This window comes from Suricata suricatta, chromosome 5 (genome assembly GCF_006229205.1).
Source record: "Suricata suricatta isolate VVHF042 chromosome 5, meerkat_22Aug2017_6uvM2_HiC, whole genome shotgun sequence".
Lineage (NCBI taxonomy): Eukaryota > Metazoa > Chordata > Mammalia > Carnivora > Herpestidae > Suricata > Suricata suricatta.
The window spans coordinates 40,819,409-40,835,004 of record NC_043704.1 but is presented as its reverse complement, the minus strand read 5'-3'; positions in this window follow the sequence as shown (position 1 = coordinate 40,835,004).

Genomic DNA, 15,596 nt, shown 5'->3' with positions numbered 1-15,596 from the left:
AAAAAAAAAAAAAAAAAAAAGTTGAACAGATCAATGAAACCAAGAGTTGGTTTTTTGAAAAAACAAACAAAATTGATAAGCCTCTAGCCAGGCTTCTCAAAAAGAAAAGAGAGAGCACCCAAATAGACAAAATCATAAATAAAAATGGATTTATTACAACTAATACCTCAGAAATACAAGCAACTGTCAGGGAATACTCTGAAAAATTATATTCCAACAAATTGGACAACCTAGAAGAAATTGACAAATTCCTAAGCACACATGCACTACCAAAATTCAAGTGGGAAGAGACAGAAAATCTAAAGAGGCCCACCCATAACTAGTGAAGAAATTGAATCAGTAATGGAAAATCTCCCAACGAATAAGAGCCCTGGACCAGATGGCTTTCCTGAGGACTTCTACCAGACATTTAAATCAGATTTAATACCCATTCTTCTCAAGCTATTCTGAAAAATAGAAATGGAAGGAGAACTTCTGGACTCATTCTACAAAGCCAGCATCACTTTGATTCCCAAACCAGACAGAGAACCAGCAAAAAAAGAGAACTACAGGCCAATATGGTTGATGAATATGGATGCAAAAATCCTCAACAAGATACTTGCAAATCGAATTCAACAGCATATAAAAATAATTATCTACCTTGACCTACTGGGATTCATCCTGGATTACAGGGCTGGTTCAATATTCACAAATCAATCAATGTGATACATCACATTAACAAAAGAAAAGATAAAATCCATAAGATCCTGTCAATAGATGCAGAAAAAGTACTTGACAAAATACAGCATCCTTTCTTAATAAAGATCCTTGAGAAAGTGGGGATAGAAGGAAGTTAAACATCATAAAAGCCATTTATGAGAAGCCCACAGCTAATATCATCCTCAACGGGGAAAAACTGAGGGCTTACTCCTTGAGATCAGGAACATAACAGGGATGTCCACTCTCCCACTGTTGTTTAACATAGTCCTGGAAGTCCTAGCATCAGCAATGAAAACTATAGAAAACTTATGAAGGAAACTGAAGAAGAAAAAAGGAAGTGGAAACACATTCCATATTCATGGATTAGAAGAATAAACATTGTTAAAATGTCATTATTACCCAAAGCGATGTACACATTCAATGCAATCCCAATCAAAATTTCACCAGTGTTCTTCACAAAGCTAGAACAAACTATCTTCAAATTTGTATGGAACCACAAAAAATTCCGAATAGCCAAAGTAATATTGAAGAAGAAAACCAAAACTGGAGGCATCATAGTCCCAGACTTTAGCCTCTACTACAAAGCTGTCATCATCAAGACAGTATGGTATTGGCACAAAAACAGACACATAGACCAATGGAATAGAATAGAGAGCTCAGAATTGGACCCACAAGTGTATGGCCAATTAATCTTTGACAAAGCAGGAAAGAGTATCCAGTGGAAAAAAGACAGCCTCTTTAACAGATGGCACTGGGAGAACTGGTAAGCAACATGCAAAAGAATGAAACTAGATCATTTTCTTATACCATACACAAAAATAAACTCAACATGGATGAAGGACCTGAATGTGAGACAGGAAACCATCAAAACCCTAGAGGAGAAAGCAGGAAACAACCTCCTTGATCTCAGCAACAGCAATTTCCTACTTGACACATTCCCAAAGGCAAGGGAATCAAGAGCAAAAATAAATTCTTGGGACCTCATCAAGATAAAAAGCTTTTGCACAGCTAAGGAAACCATCAAGGAAACTAATAGGCAACCGACAGAATGGGAAAAGATAGTTGCAAATGACAAATCGGATAAAGGGCTAGTATCTAAAATATACAAGGAACTCACCAAACTCCACACCTGAAAATCAAATAATCCAGTGAAGAAATGGGCAGAAGATATGAACAGATAGTTCCCTCAAAAGGATATCTAGATGGCCTACACAATGCTCAGCATCACTCATCATCAGAGAAATAAAAATCAAAACCACACTGATTTTAATGGCTAAAATGAACAAATCAGGAGACTATAGATGCTGGAGAGGATGTGGAGAGATGGGCACCTTCCTACACGGTTGATGGGAATGTAAACTGGTGTAGCCCCTCTGGAAAACAGTGTGGAGGTTCCTCAAAAAATTAACAATAGAATTCCCCTATGACCCAGCAATAGCACTGCGAGGAATTTATCCAAGGGATACAGAAGTGCTGATGCATAGGGGCACATGCACCCCAATGTTCATAGCAGCACTCTGAACAATAGCCAAATCCTGGAAAGAGCCTAAATGTCCATCACCTGATGAATGGATCAAGAAGATGTGGTCTATTTATACAATGGAATACTACATGGCAAAGAGAAAGAATGAAATCTGGCCATTTGTAGCAAGGTGGATGGAACTTGAGGGTGTTATGCTAAGCAAAATAAGTCATGCAGAGGACATATACTATATGTTTTCCCTTTTAAGTAGAACAGCAGAAATTTAACAGAGGACCATGGGGGAGGGGAAGGAGAAAAAATAGTTGGGGAGAGGGAGGGAGACAAACCATAAAAGACTCTTGAATACTGAGACCAAACTGAGGGTTGATGGGGGTGGGGGAGAGGGGAAAATGGGTGATGGGTATGGAGGAGGTTATATGGAAACCAACTTGACAATAAACTATAAAAGAAAAAAATTACTGAATTAATTTCCTTGCTAATCAGTCTGTTAAAATTTTTATTTTCTTCCTGTTAAAAAAAAAAAAGGAATGTAGTACCTAAAACTTAGAAGCAATACGAAAGATCATTCAACCCAACTATGGGTTTTTAAATGAGGAAAATGAAACCAGAAAATAAAGTTACTTTCCCAAAATAAATATGGTAGAATAGTTTCCCTCTTCCCATTATTAGTATTAACACTATAGTAAATCCTTTTTCTTTGAATCTATAAAGAAACACTTAGTCTCCTATCAGCATGAGCAAACTATAGTCTTAGTTTTATTGAGGGTTCTTTGACTCAGCTTTAATAATGTGCATTTATTGTATTGATACAGTAATATTTTGATATTTAATGAAAAAAATTCTGAGGTTAATTCTGTAACAAAGACATAAATTGTGGCTGAAAGATTAGGATTTACCAAGTGCAGGTGTGTGATCTCCAGTGAACCACTTAACTTCGTTTTGTCTCCACATCTCATCTTTTTGGTTGTTGTTGTTTATTCATTTATGAGAGACAGTGAAAGACAGAGTTCAAGCTGGGGGAGGGGCAGAGAGAGAAGGAGACACAGATTCTGAAGCAGGCTCCATGCTCTGAGCTGTCAGCACAGAGCCAGACATGGGACTAAAACCCACAAATCACGAGATCATGACCTAAGCTGGAGTCAGACGCTCAATGACTGAGCCACCCAGGCACCTCTCCACACCATATCTTTAAAAGTCTTATTCCAACAAAAATAAAACCAAATAAACTCCTTGACAGAGGGATTATTGTTTCTTTGTTAGCATATGCCTGGTATCTGGCATGAAGTACAGCATTCACCAAATATTTGCTAAATGACTAACTGCTCAACTGGGGATATATTAAAGGCTTTTGTTTCAACTTAACCTGAGAGTGAAATGAGGTAAAAAAAATCATAAAAAATGTAAATTATTAAACAAATTCAAGATATTACTGTACTTTGGGGCATGTGGGTGGCTCAGTTGGTTGAGCGCCCAACTTCAGTTCAGGTCATAATCTCACAGTTCATGAGTTTGAGCCCCACATCAGGCTCACTGATGTCAGCACAGAGCCTGCTTTGGATCCTCTATCCCCCTCTCTCTGCCCCTCGCCCACTTGCTCTCTCTCTCTCTCTCTCTCTCAAAAATAAACATTTATAGAAAGATATTATTGTGCTTTAAAATGTCTAAGTAACTTAAATGTGTCAAAAATAGTGAAATGAGAAATCAAATTAAAATTTGTGATATTTGGGGGAAATTTTTAGCATTAAATGCCTCAATTAGAAAACAAGAATGATCTTGAATCAGTGAACCCAGATTCCACCTTAAGAACCTAGAAAAAGAACAACAAATAAAATCCAAATTAAGAAGAAGGGAAATAAAAAAGATCAGAGCAGAAATCAGTCAATTAAGAAACAAAAGAAAACAAATAAAGAACCCTAGAAAATCAGGAGAGAAAATTAATGAAATCAAAAGCTGGTTCTTAGAAAGATGCTTGACATCACCTGGCATTAAGGCAAATTACAACAACGAGATACCACTAGACACCTATTAAAATGGCCCAGATTTAGAACACTGACAACAGCAAATGTTGTTGAGGATATGAAACAACAGGAATCCATTCATTATTGATAAGAATGAAAAATGGTACAGCCACTTTGGAAGACAGTTTGTCAGTTTCTTAAAAATACTAAACATAATCTTATCATACAATCAAGCAATTGTGCTTCTTGGTATTTACTCAAAGAAGTTGAAAAGTTGTGCTCACACAAAAACTGCATGTGAATGTTTACAGTAGCTATAGTAGCTTATTCATAATTGCTAGGTCTTGGTAGGAACCAATAGGTCTTTCAGTAGATAAATGGATAAACTGTGGTACATCCAGATAATGGAATAGTGTTCAGTAGTACAAAGAAATAAGCTATTAAATCATGAAAAGACATGGGAGAAACTTAAATGTATTTTATTAAATGAAATAAGGCAATCTGAATATATGTATTGTGTAATTCCAACTGTATGACATTCTGGAAAAGACAAAACTATAGAGATAATAAAAAGATTGGCGGTCATGAGGGATGGGGTAGGGGGAGGAACAGGTAGAGTACAGAAGATTTTAGGGCAGTTCATGAAATAAATATGTGATCATACCTGATGCATCTATGTCAAACCCATAGAATGTATAACACCAAGAGTGAACTCTAAGAGAAGCTGTGAACCCTGGGTGATTTTCATTAGTCAGTGCAGGTTCATCCTCAGTAATAAATGTGTCACTCTGGTGAGTGATGTTGATAGTAGGAGAGGTTATGAGTGGTGGATGGGAGGAGCGGTATATAGAAAATTTCTGTATCTTCCTCTCAATTTTGTTATAAACCCAAAAGTGCTCTAAAAAAGGTATCTTTAGAAAAAAAGCTGTTTCTTCAAAGTAATCAGTAAAATCAACAAAACTCTAGCTACACTGCGGGGGGGAAGAATACATAAATTATCAATATCAAAATGGAACAGATATCACTATAATTTCAATATCTATAGATATTTAAAATATAATATGAAATATTATAAATATACTATTAGTAGATCTATGCCTATAAAGCCAACAACTTAAATGAAAGTAACGGTTGTTTTTTTTAATAGCCAAAACTAGAAAAGCTTACTCAAGAAGAAACAGATAACCAAGTAGGGGCACCAGGTTGGCTCAGTCAGTGGATTACGGGATTCATGGTCTCAGAGTTGTGAGTTCAAGCCTCATGTTGGGTGTAGAGATTACTTAAAATTAATTCTTTTTTTTTAATGTTTTATTTATTTTTGATACAGACAGAGACAGAGCGTGAGAGGGGGAGGGGCAGAGAGAGAAGGAGACACAGAACCGGAAGCAGGCTCCAGGCTCTGAGCTAGCTGTCAGCACAGAGCCTGACGCGGGGCTGGAACCCATGAACGTGAGATCTGACCTGAGCCAAAGCCGGAGGCTTAACCGACTGAGCCACCCAGGCGCCCCTAAAATTAATTCTTAAAAAAAGAAAAAATAGATAACTGGAATAATCCTTTATCTATCAAAGAAGTTGAATTTATAGTTAAAATCCTTTCCACAAAGAAAATTTCAGGTCTTAATGGCTTTGCTGGAGATATTCAAACATTCAAGAAGAAATAATTCCAATTCTATACAACTTTTTCCAGAAAATCAAAAAGAAAGGAATGCTTCCTAATCCAAGCTCTGAGGCCAGTATTACTCTGATATCCAATCAAGACAAATACATTACAGAAAAAAAAAGCTACAGATCAATATCCCTCATGAAAATATATGCACTTTCTAAACAAAAATTCAGTAGTTTGCAACAAGATATATACACATGTGTGTGTGTGTGTGTGTGTGTGTGATAATACATTATATCCAAGTGGGTTTATCCCTGGAATGCAAAGCAGTTTTAAATTTGAAAATCAACTTAATTTACCAGCTAACAAACTAAAAGAGAAAAACCATATGATCAACTCTATTGCCACAAAAATAGCATTTGACTAAATTTAACATTCATTCCTGATTACATTTTTTAACTCTTAAAAAACTCATAACTAGGGTGCCTGGGTGGCTCAGTCAGTTGAGCATCTGACTTCGGATCAGGTCATGATCTCACCACTCATGGGTTCAAGCCCTCTGTTGGTCAAGCTCTGTGCTGACAGCTCACAGCCTGGAGCCTGCTTCAGATTCTGTGTCTCCCTCTCTTTCTGCCCCTCCCCTGCCTCTCTCTCTCAAAATAAATAAATATATTTTTTTTTTTAAAAACCTTCATGACTAACGGGAACTCCCTCAGTTTGATAAAGTGCAGCTGTGGAAAGCCTGTAACTAACACAAGCCTGTAGCTTCCTTTTCAGACAAGGAGCAAGAGGGGTGCCTGGATGGCTCAGTTGGTTAGGCATCCAACTCTTGATTTCAGCTCAGGTCATGAACTCACAATTTGTAAGTTTGAGCCCCACGTCTGGCTCTGCACTGACAGGGTGAAGCCTGCTTGGGAGCCTCTCTCTCCTTCTTTCTCTTCCCCTCCCTGTCTGTGTCTCTCAAATAAATAAACCTTTAAAAAAGGGGCGGGGGGAGGGGAGCAAGATAAGAATGCCTGCTCTCACTTCTGCATTCAGTGTTGAGTAGGAGGTTCTGACCAGTGTAAGATAGGCAAGATAAAGAAATAACAGATATCCAGATTGGGGAAAAAAGAAGTAAATCTATTTTAATGATTATCTATTTATTTTTTTGAGAGAGAGACAGTGCATGAGCAGGGGAGGGGCAGAGAGAGGGAGACACAGAATCTGAAGTAGGCTCCAGGCTCTGGGCTGTCATCACAGAGCCCAACACGGGGCTGGAACCCACGAACCATGAGATCATGACCTGAACTGAAATCTCCCCAGAAGTAAATCTCTTTTTATTCACAAACAACATAAACTTCTATACAGGAAATCCTATGGAATACATAAAAAAAAGTTACAAGAATAAATGAGTTTAGCAAGATTGTGGGCTACATCATCAAAATAGAAAATCAATTCTATTTCTAAATACTAAAAATGAACAATAAGAAATTGATTTTTTAAAAATCACTTAAAATACTATACATAAATATGATATACATAGGGATAAATCTGACCCAAAAAAGGTGCAAGATTTATATACTCCAAACTTCAAAACATTACTGAGAAATTTTAAAATACCTAAATAAATGGAGACATATGCCATGCTCAAAGGTCAAATGGCTTGATATTGTTAAGATGTCAATTTTCCCCAATAAGATCTATAGATATGGTATACTCAGGATATAAGGAAACTTCTGGGTGGTTGGATACTTTTTAATATTTTAATTGTAATGATCATTTCACAGGCATATACAAATATCAAAAATAGTGACATTGAGCACTTTATGTGCAGCTTAATATATATCAACTATACTTCAATGAAGCTGTTAAAGTAATTTTTAAAATGTTTAAATGTCAATATGTATCAATCACCTTAAATATATTCATGCATCTGCCAGAGACATTGTATTTTGGGGATGCATTCCTGTAAAATATGGCTGACTGAAGACACATTTACTCTATTCCTGAACCACACTTAACTGAAAGTACAGCCATGACATTTTAAGAGCATGGCAGAAAGAGGAGATCCCAAGGAAAAGAGAATTGGAGAAAAGACAACCAGCGAAATTTTGAAATCTGGAAATGGTTGAGTTGTGACCGATATAGCACATCTGAAAAGAAAAAGAGATGCCAAGGACTGCACGAAGTTGGTCTTAGAATGCAGCTGGTGACTGAACAGAACCCCAAGAAATCCTGGGATTTGGAGACACTGCTGGCTCAAAGAAGAGATGAATACACTGAGCCCGTAAGATCCCCGGATCCCTTTCCTTATACCCACTGTGTCAGCTGAGTGACTGATCTTGCAGCTTCTTCCACCATAAAAGTCATAGAAGTGTTCCACGGAGAAGCTGAAGCAGATTCTCTGGGACACTAAGCACAGCTGAGGGTATGCTATGGATTAAATGCCAGTATCACCACCACATTCATATAGTGAAGACTAATTCTCAATGTGATAGTATTTGTAGGCAGAACCTTTGGGAGGTAATAGATCTTTAGAGTAGAGCCCTCATGAATGGGGTTAGTGCCCCTCTAAGAGGAGATACGAGAAAGATGCATCACCTCTCCCTCAGTCCTCTCCCCATTCCTTGCTCTCTGCTCTCTTCTTCCCTCCCTCATTCTCCTTCCTTACTTCTCCATCTCGTTCTCCCTCTCTCACCCACCCCACCCCCACAGGAGGATACAATGAGAAGGCAGCTATCTACAGAATATGAACTCTCACCAGACACTGGACATGCCACTGCTTTGATCTTGGACTTCCCAGCATCCAGAACTTAAATAACTGTGATTTAAGCCACCTACTCTTTGGTATTTTTGCTATAGCAGCATGAATGGACCAAGACAAGGTGGGATATCACACAGAAAACGGGGTGATCAAGTCAAAGTCTACATACGAAAGAATGATTTGCAAACCCCTTTCTCTTACTTTGCACTGAGAAGAATGAAAGCCAGGCTTATATTCCTCAGATATTACACCAGAGGATTCCTCTCTGAGCTGAGCCCACTATACTGAAGCCCATTGCTCAATAAACTATGTCTTTGATACAACACACACACATATACATGCACACACTCACACACGCACGTGCACACACACACACACGCACAAGCACACAGATTCCAATCAGGGTTTCACTGCCTTACTCTCAAATATGAACAGATACCCAAAAATCACCTGACATTGAAGAAAACCCTCTAACAAATAAAAGGAGAAATTTAGCAGAGAAAACTTAAATAAACTATACTGAATATTCTCAGAGATTAAAGATCCCTAAGGGGAAAAAAATTAGAAAAAAAAGAAATAAAACTAAATTTAAAAAAACTGTCATTCAAATAATAGAATGTTAGAGAGGCACCTGGGAAGCTCAGTTGGGCAAGCATCCGGCTCTTGGTTTTGGCTCAGGTCATGATCTTACAGTTCGTGAGTTCGAACCTCGTGTCAGGCTCTGCATTGGCAATGCAGAGCCTGGTTGGGATTCTCAATGTCTCCCTCTCTCTCCACCCCTCCCCCCATTCATGTTGTCTCTGTCTCTCAAAATAAATAAATGACCATTAAAATAAAATTTAAAAAAAAGAAATAAGAGGATGTTAGAAATAAAATTCAAAAAGAAAGCTTAAGAAGTCCCTCAAAAAGGTTGCACCTGGTTGGTGGCTCAGTTGGTTGAGCATCTGGTTTCTGCTCAGGTCATGAACTCAAGGTTCATGGGTTCCAGCCCCATATCAGGCTCTTTGCTGCCAGCTCAGAGCCTGGAGCCTGCTTCAGATTCTGGGTTTCCCTTTCTCTCTGCACCTCCCCCATTTACACTCTGTCTCTCTCTCTCTCAAAAAAAAAATAAACATTTTTCAAAAATTAAATAAAAGAAGTCCCTCAAAAAATGAAAGGGGAGGGAAATGATGGAAATAAGGAAAAGGAGATACAAATAATAGAATATGAATATGGAGATTCAATAAAGAGTAAGGGTTACAGAAAGAAAAAACAAAAACCTGAAGACAATGAGATTTTGAAAAAATGATTGAACAAATTTCACAAACTGAGGGATGTGAGTTGGAAATTGGAAAGGGCTACCTAGTGATCAAACCAGTGAGTGAAATAAAAGGCTGAAACTTAAAATTGTCTCCTTTCATGATAAAAGAAGACAGTAACGGAAAGAATAAATTTAACGTACTTGACCAAGTACTTATAACACAAGGCATCACACTAGGTACTATCAGACATACAAAAGCAAGCTAACGGTCATCCCCTTCCCCAAAGGTCAAGAAGAATTTGAATAATATAGGTGGGTGAAAATCTCATTATAATCATAGGACATCAACCACTACATTTTCTTCTTATTTTGGATCCTATCTTCAGATTTTGTTTTTGTTTTTAAGCAAGAGCCACTTTGGAGTGTCAGAGGCTACGTATTCGACATGTGTGCCGCATGAGGAGAGCCAGCCCTTTTCTCTTCTGATCTGTCCTTACTGGCACACACACACTTACACAACGACTCATATATACACATACCTGCACACACTCATCCACACACACCACACATGCATACAGAGACATAGCACACATACTTTCACACCCTCACACGTTATGTACACATTCACACACACACACACACACACACACACACACACACACACGCAGATGGCTTGGTTCCTGGCAAACAACCCCTCCAGGCAGTCAGAGACAAGGACTTAGTTCACTGGCTTTCAGAGTCGAAGATGACCTGGCCACCTGAGATTAGAAATGAGGTATGTAGCTTATACTCTGACTTCCTGTCTCCTCCTATATTTTGCTACAATTTCAAACTTTTACTGGATATTCTAATTGTTTTCACATGCCGCCTCTTTAACAGTTTGCCCATTTTCCCCAGAACTCCCACTGGTAGCTTTTCAGCCACCAGCCTGTGGGTATTTCTTGAGAAGGCAGCGGGGCGTCGTGGACAGAGGCCGTGATTTGGGCATGAACATAGCTGGGTTCCAGGCCTGGCTTAGCTACTCGGTTGCTGATTCTAAGCCTCAGTTTCCCCAGATGCATTTCTCTGTCAACAAGAAATTGTATTCACTGACCTCTAAGATTCCGTCCCATCTTGAAATTCAGTAATTCTATATTCTGAACATAATATAAACTCTGACACCTCAGCCACTAAGAACAAGAATAAATATTGTATTTTAAATGTCCATACAACATATCCACACATATAATTTAAAAAAAATGCAAATAATTTCAGCTGGTTAAATTTAGAACGCTTCTATTAAAACCCATTCGACAATACCCTCTGGCATTATTCCCAGAACATTTTCATTTGATTGGGAACTGTTTAAATTTTAATCCATTTTAAACCCTTCTCTCTCCCAATTGTGCTCCTCTTAGAATGTCACATTTGAGATATTGCCTACAATTGCTCCGACTCTCTTATTCAATCATGTATCTCCACAGTGTTGGTGCTCCCCATTTGGATGTCTTTCAGGCCACACGAAGAACGGGTGTCAGGGTGGTGAGGATGCATTTATGTGATTATGTGCATGTTTCTGTGGATGCCCTTCTCCTGCCAAGAGCCCCTGCCAGAGGCCCCCTTCTCTCCCATATTAGTAACGATACTATCTGCTGCTGTGTTCTTACTCTCTCGTCTTTCCCCTTTCCTTGTAAAACATTTAAGATAATAGCAAAACTGTCCTCTTAAAACACTTCTGCCAGCACAAACTCTAGAAAAATAGACCAAAAGCCAAATCAGATTGTGAAGAGTCTTTAGTCAAACAAGTTCGTCTCCAAAAAATTCATAATTGCACTGCTTTTCCTCTCCTCATCAGTGCTTCACTGCTATCTCCAAATTTTATGCAGGCTGGATCTCAATCTTCACTGGCCTTTGGGACACAAAATGGAAATGAGGCAGTGGAGGGTAAGAGAAGGGATTCAGGCAGGACCCCCGGTGGATACCACGCCTCATCTTGAATACAGAACCCTCCCGGGTCTTTACATCAGGCTTTTACACCCTATGCAACTGTTTCTCTCCATTCACCTAACCCAACCACTGCTGGAGATAGCCCCACTCTTTCATAAGAAGAGCTATCATACTTTAAGCAACAACTAGGTATCAGGCACTGAGGTCCCCATTTCATATCAATTGTATCACTTAATTAACCTTACCCACTCTTATAAATCAGGAATGAGCTTGTTTTAAAACTTAGGGAATCAGAGGCTCAGAGAAGGTAAATAACTTGCACAGTATCTACAGACAGTAAAGGGGGGAGCCTCGATGCATACTCAGGTCTGCCTCAATGCTTAAAATACGTATTTGTTTAAAAAGAATCATAACCAGAAGGTGGTGCTGGATGAGCCCAAGAGCGGTAAAGCCTATACAGGTAGCCCCTGCTTTTCTAAAGTTGGCATTAGACCACTTTGCTTAACAAGCGACCCACTAGTATCTATTTTCGCTAACCACTAGCTGGAAGAAATCTAGAGAAGATTTTCACTTTTGTGTTAAAAAGGTGAAAGTGTTTGCTTTGCAGCAAGCGGCCAGAGCTGCTGGGTCAGACTCCATTCTTGGGACCCCACTCAGCAGCCCAGCTGCCATAGCTGTGAACTGTGTCTGTGAGTGTCTGTGCTTTATCTTAGTTTATTCTGTGTACCCTCCAGCAAGACGTGTCCTAAGGTATTTATTTGGGGAGTCTGGGAATGCTCAAAAATGTCATATAAATATCAATTAATGGTAGTTGCTTCTCTGCTTCATGCCATTCTGGCTTACAAAAGGCTTCACACACAGGTTTTGCTCTATTTTCAGATACTAGAGGAAATGTGTACTGTGGTTTGATCAAAACTATAGTATCTGTAAATGTGTAGGAAAGAATCAAGCAATGACTTCTATGATCCCTTTATTCAGTGTTTGGCAATGACATTAAGTAGCAGCAAGAAAAGCTTTCAGACATAAGTAACAGTCAACCCAGCTTTTACTGGTCTAAATATCACTTTCTCACACAAAGAAATGTCTAGAGCAGTGCTTTTCAATAGATACATAATGCAAGAAGGGCACCTGGGTGGCTCAGTCAGTCAGATGTCCAACTTCAGCTCAGGTTACGATCTCACAGGTTCGTGGCTTTGAGCCCCGTGTCCAGCTCTCTGCTGACAGCTCAGAGCCTGGAACCTGCTTCAGATTCTGTGTCTCCCTCTTGCTCTCTGTCCCTCTCCTGCTTGCACTCTGTCTCTCTCTCTCAAAAATTAATAAACGTTAACAATTAAAAAAAAACTATAATGCAAGAAACAAATTCAGGTCACACATGTAATAGCACAAGTTCTAGTAGCCACAGTAAAAAAGTAAAAAGAAACAGGTAAAGTTAACTTTAATAACATGTTTTATTTAACCCAATATATCCAATGTATTTCATCATGCAATACATATTAAAAATATTAACTTGATTTTCTGGGGCACCTGCTTGCTCAATTGGTGGAGCATGAGATTCTTAATCTCAGGGTTGTAAGTTCTAGCCTCATGATGAGTGTACAGATAAAAATAAAAATCTTTAGAAAATCTTTTTATTTTAAAAATAAAATCTTCAGAAAAATATATATACATTAACTTAATTTCCTTTTTTAAAAAAAAAGTTATGTTTTATTTATTTTTGAGAGAGGGAGAGAGACAGCGTGAGCAGGGGAGGGTCAGAGAGAGAGGGAGACACAGAATCCGAAGACAGAATCCAGGCTCTGAGCTAGCTGTCAGCACAGAGCCCAACGCAGGACTTGAACCCACGAACCCTGAGATCATAACCTGAGCTGAATTCGAAGGCTTAACTGACTGAACCACCCAGGTGCCCCTCCTTGTTTTTTTTTAAATACTGTCTTTGAAATTCAATGAAGATTTTACACTAACAGTATTTCTCAGTTGAGACTAGCCACGTTTAAAGTCCTCATTACCCAGATACGGCTACTGACTACCACATTACACCACATCGGTAAGAAGCGTGACTGCTGGAATTAGATTCCTAGTTCGCAGGGCTTTTCTCTCATATTTAATACCAGACATTATTTCAGTATTGAGAGCAAGAACAGGGGGAAAGCGCCCCCAGTAAAGTCTTTCTCAGAATACCTCTACTTACATCTGTGAACTGTGTCTCAAAATGACCCTTTATCATAAGAGGGGCTGGGAAAGTGAGAAATTAGGTTCTGATTTCCAATGGAAATATAAGAAGCCAATTGGATATAGAGATCTATTTGCTAACTGGCTAGGTGAGCCGCAAATATTGATTTAAAAGATAACAGGAAAAAAGGTTTTAATTAAAACCTCAGGAAAGACTATATTATAAACCAATGAAAATTCCAGGAATCACAGACACATGCCCTACTTCATTTTATAATACTTATATATTTAACTAAACAATAAATCGATTTTTCTTTCAGAATATTTATTTAGCTCACTCATGCCGTTTGCCAGCAAACATATTTGAAAGGAGAGAGAGCAATGGAACATCAGGAATGAAGATTCCAAGGAGAAACGTGGTCCTAAGACAAGGTCTCAACCTCACACTCTCCCCAGATCTTTTCATGGTGAGCCCTCCATGAATATGTGAGTAAATAACTGAACACCAAATATAACACTATTTGCTCAAATTCCTATTAAGCTAACGCCAATGTTCATTTTAATACATCACAAGCTCCATACATGCTTTACTTTGACAGTTTATAATTCTTCCTGTCTCTTTCCAAAACTAAATTATACCAATAAATAGTTGCAAATCTAAAACAATGCAATCTTATCAACAAAATTCTGTAGCTACCTTAATGGAAAAGGAAAAGATTTTTAGCTTCAGAAAAATGGGTAATAGATAGCTTTGACATAATAAACACTGAGATTCAATTAGCAAAATGGAAATAAATTATCTAATAATTTATACTGTAGATAGTTTGAATCCCTCTGTATAATTGTACCAACACTAAATGTTACGGTGAACTTAAGTGTTATATTCTCAGGTATTTTGGTATCCTATCTTTGCTCACAAAAATCTTAAAACTATTTTCAGTTGTCTTAAACCATGATACGACATGGCATATTTTATATCATAGTAGAAAACTAGTCTATAATGAAGTCATTCCGTACAATGTAAATTAAAGCTGGCATTTTGCTAGCTCAGTTTTAAGTAGGTTTATATACATGTATAGGCAGACATTCAAACAACTCATACTGGAATCATTTCAACTGCCCCACAGGTTATTCAATGGGACCGTGTGGAGCAGAGTTGCCATGAACTAGAACATAAGGCACATTGCATAAACTACAATTACAAGCATAAAATGCGTCAGATGAAAACATAAATGAATTTAAACTATCAGAGAAATTAGGTCAATAATATAGTCTTTAACTATAATCTCCTGTGATTTGCATTTTGAAAAGGAGTAGAAATCCTTGGATTCTGCATGAGAAAGAGTAATCCCATTATAAGTTCACTACCCTATGATTGAGATGAACTTTGTAGCACGTCCTATGAAGGCTAGTTGTTGACCTCACCACAGCCAAGCCCCAGTTTCAAGAGAGTTTTTGATTGTTGCTTAATACATTAAAAAGCAAATGAAAGAAGAGTTTGTGCAACTCATATTACCACTAATACTGTTACTATCCTTTGAAATCCTCTTTTCTTTTTAAATGCTTGAAGGCATGTCAAATGGCCACACAGTCCCTATACGAATATGGATGCCTGACTTCTATATTTGATGACACAGAATAGGAATAGTGCACACAATATATCAGTTGGTGACTCATTAGTGACATAAACTCAGTGCATGAATTGCCAATGGATCATACTTTCCTGTCAGTAGAGCACAGAGTAAACATGTGCTCGGGGCTGTTAACACCAC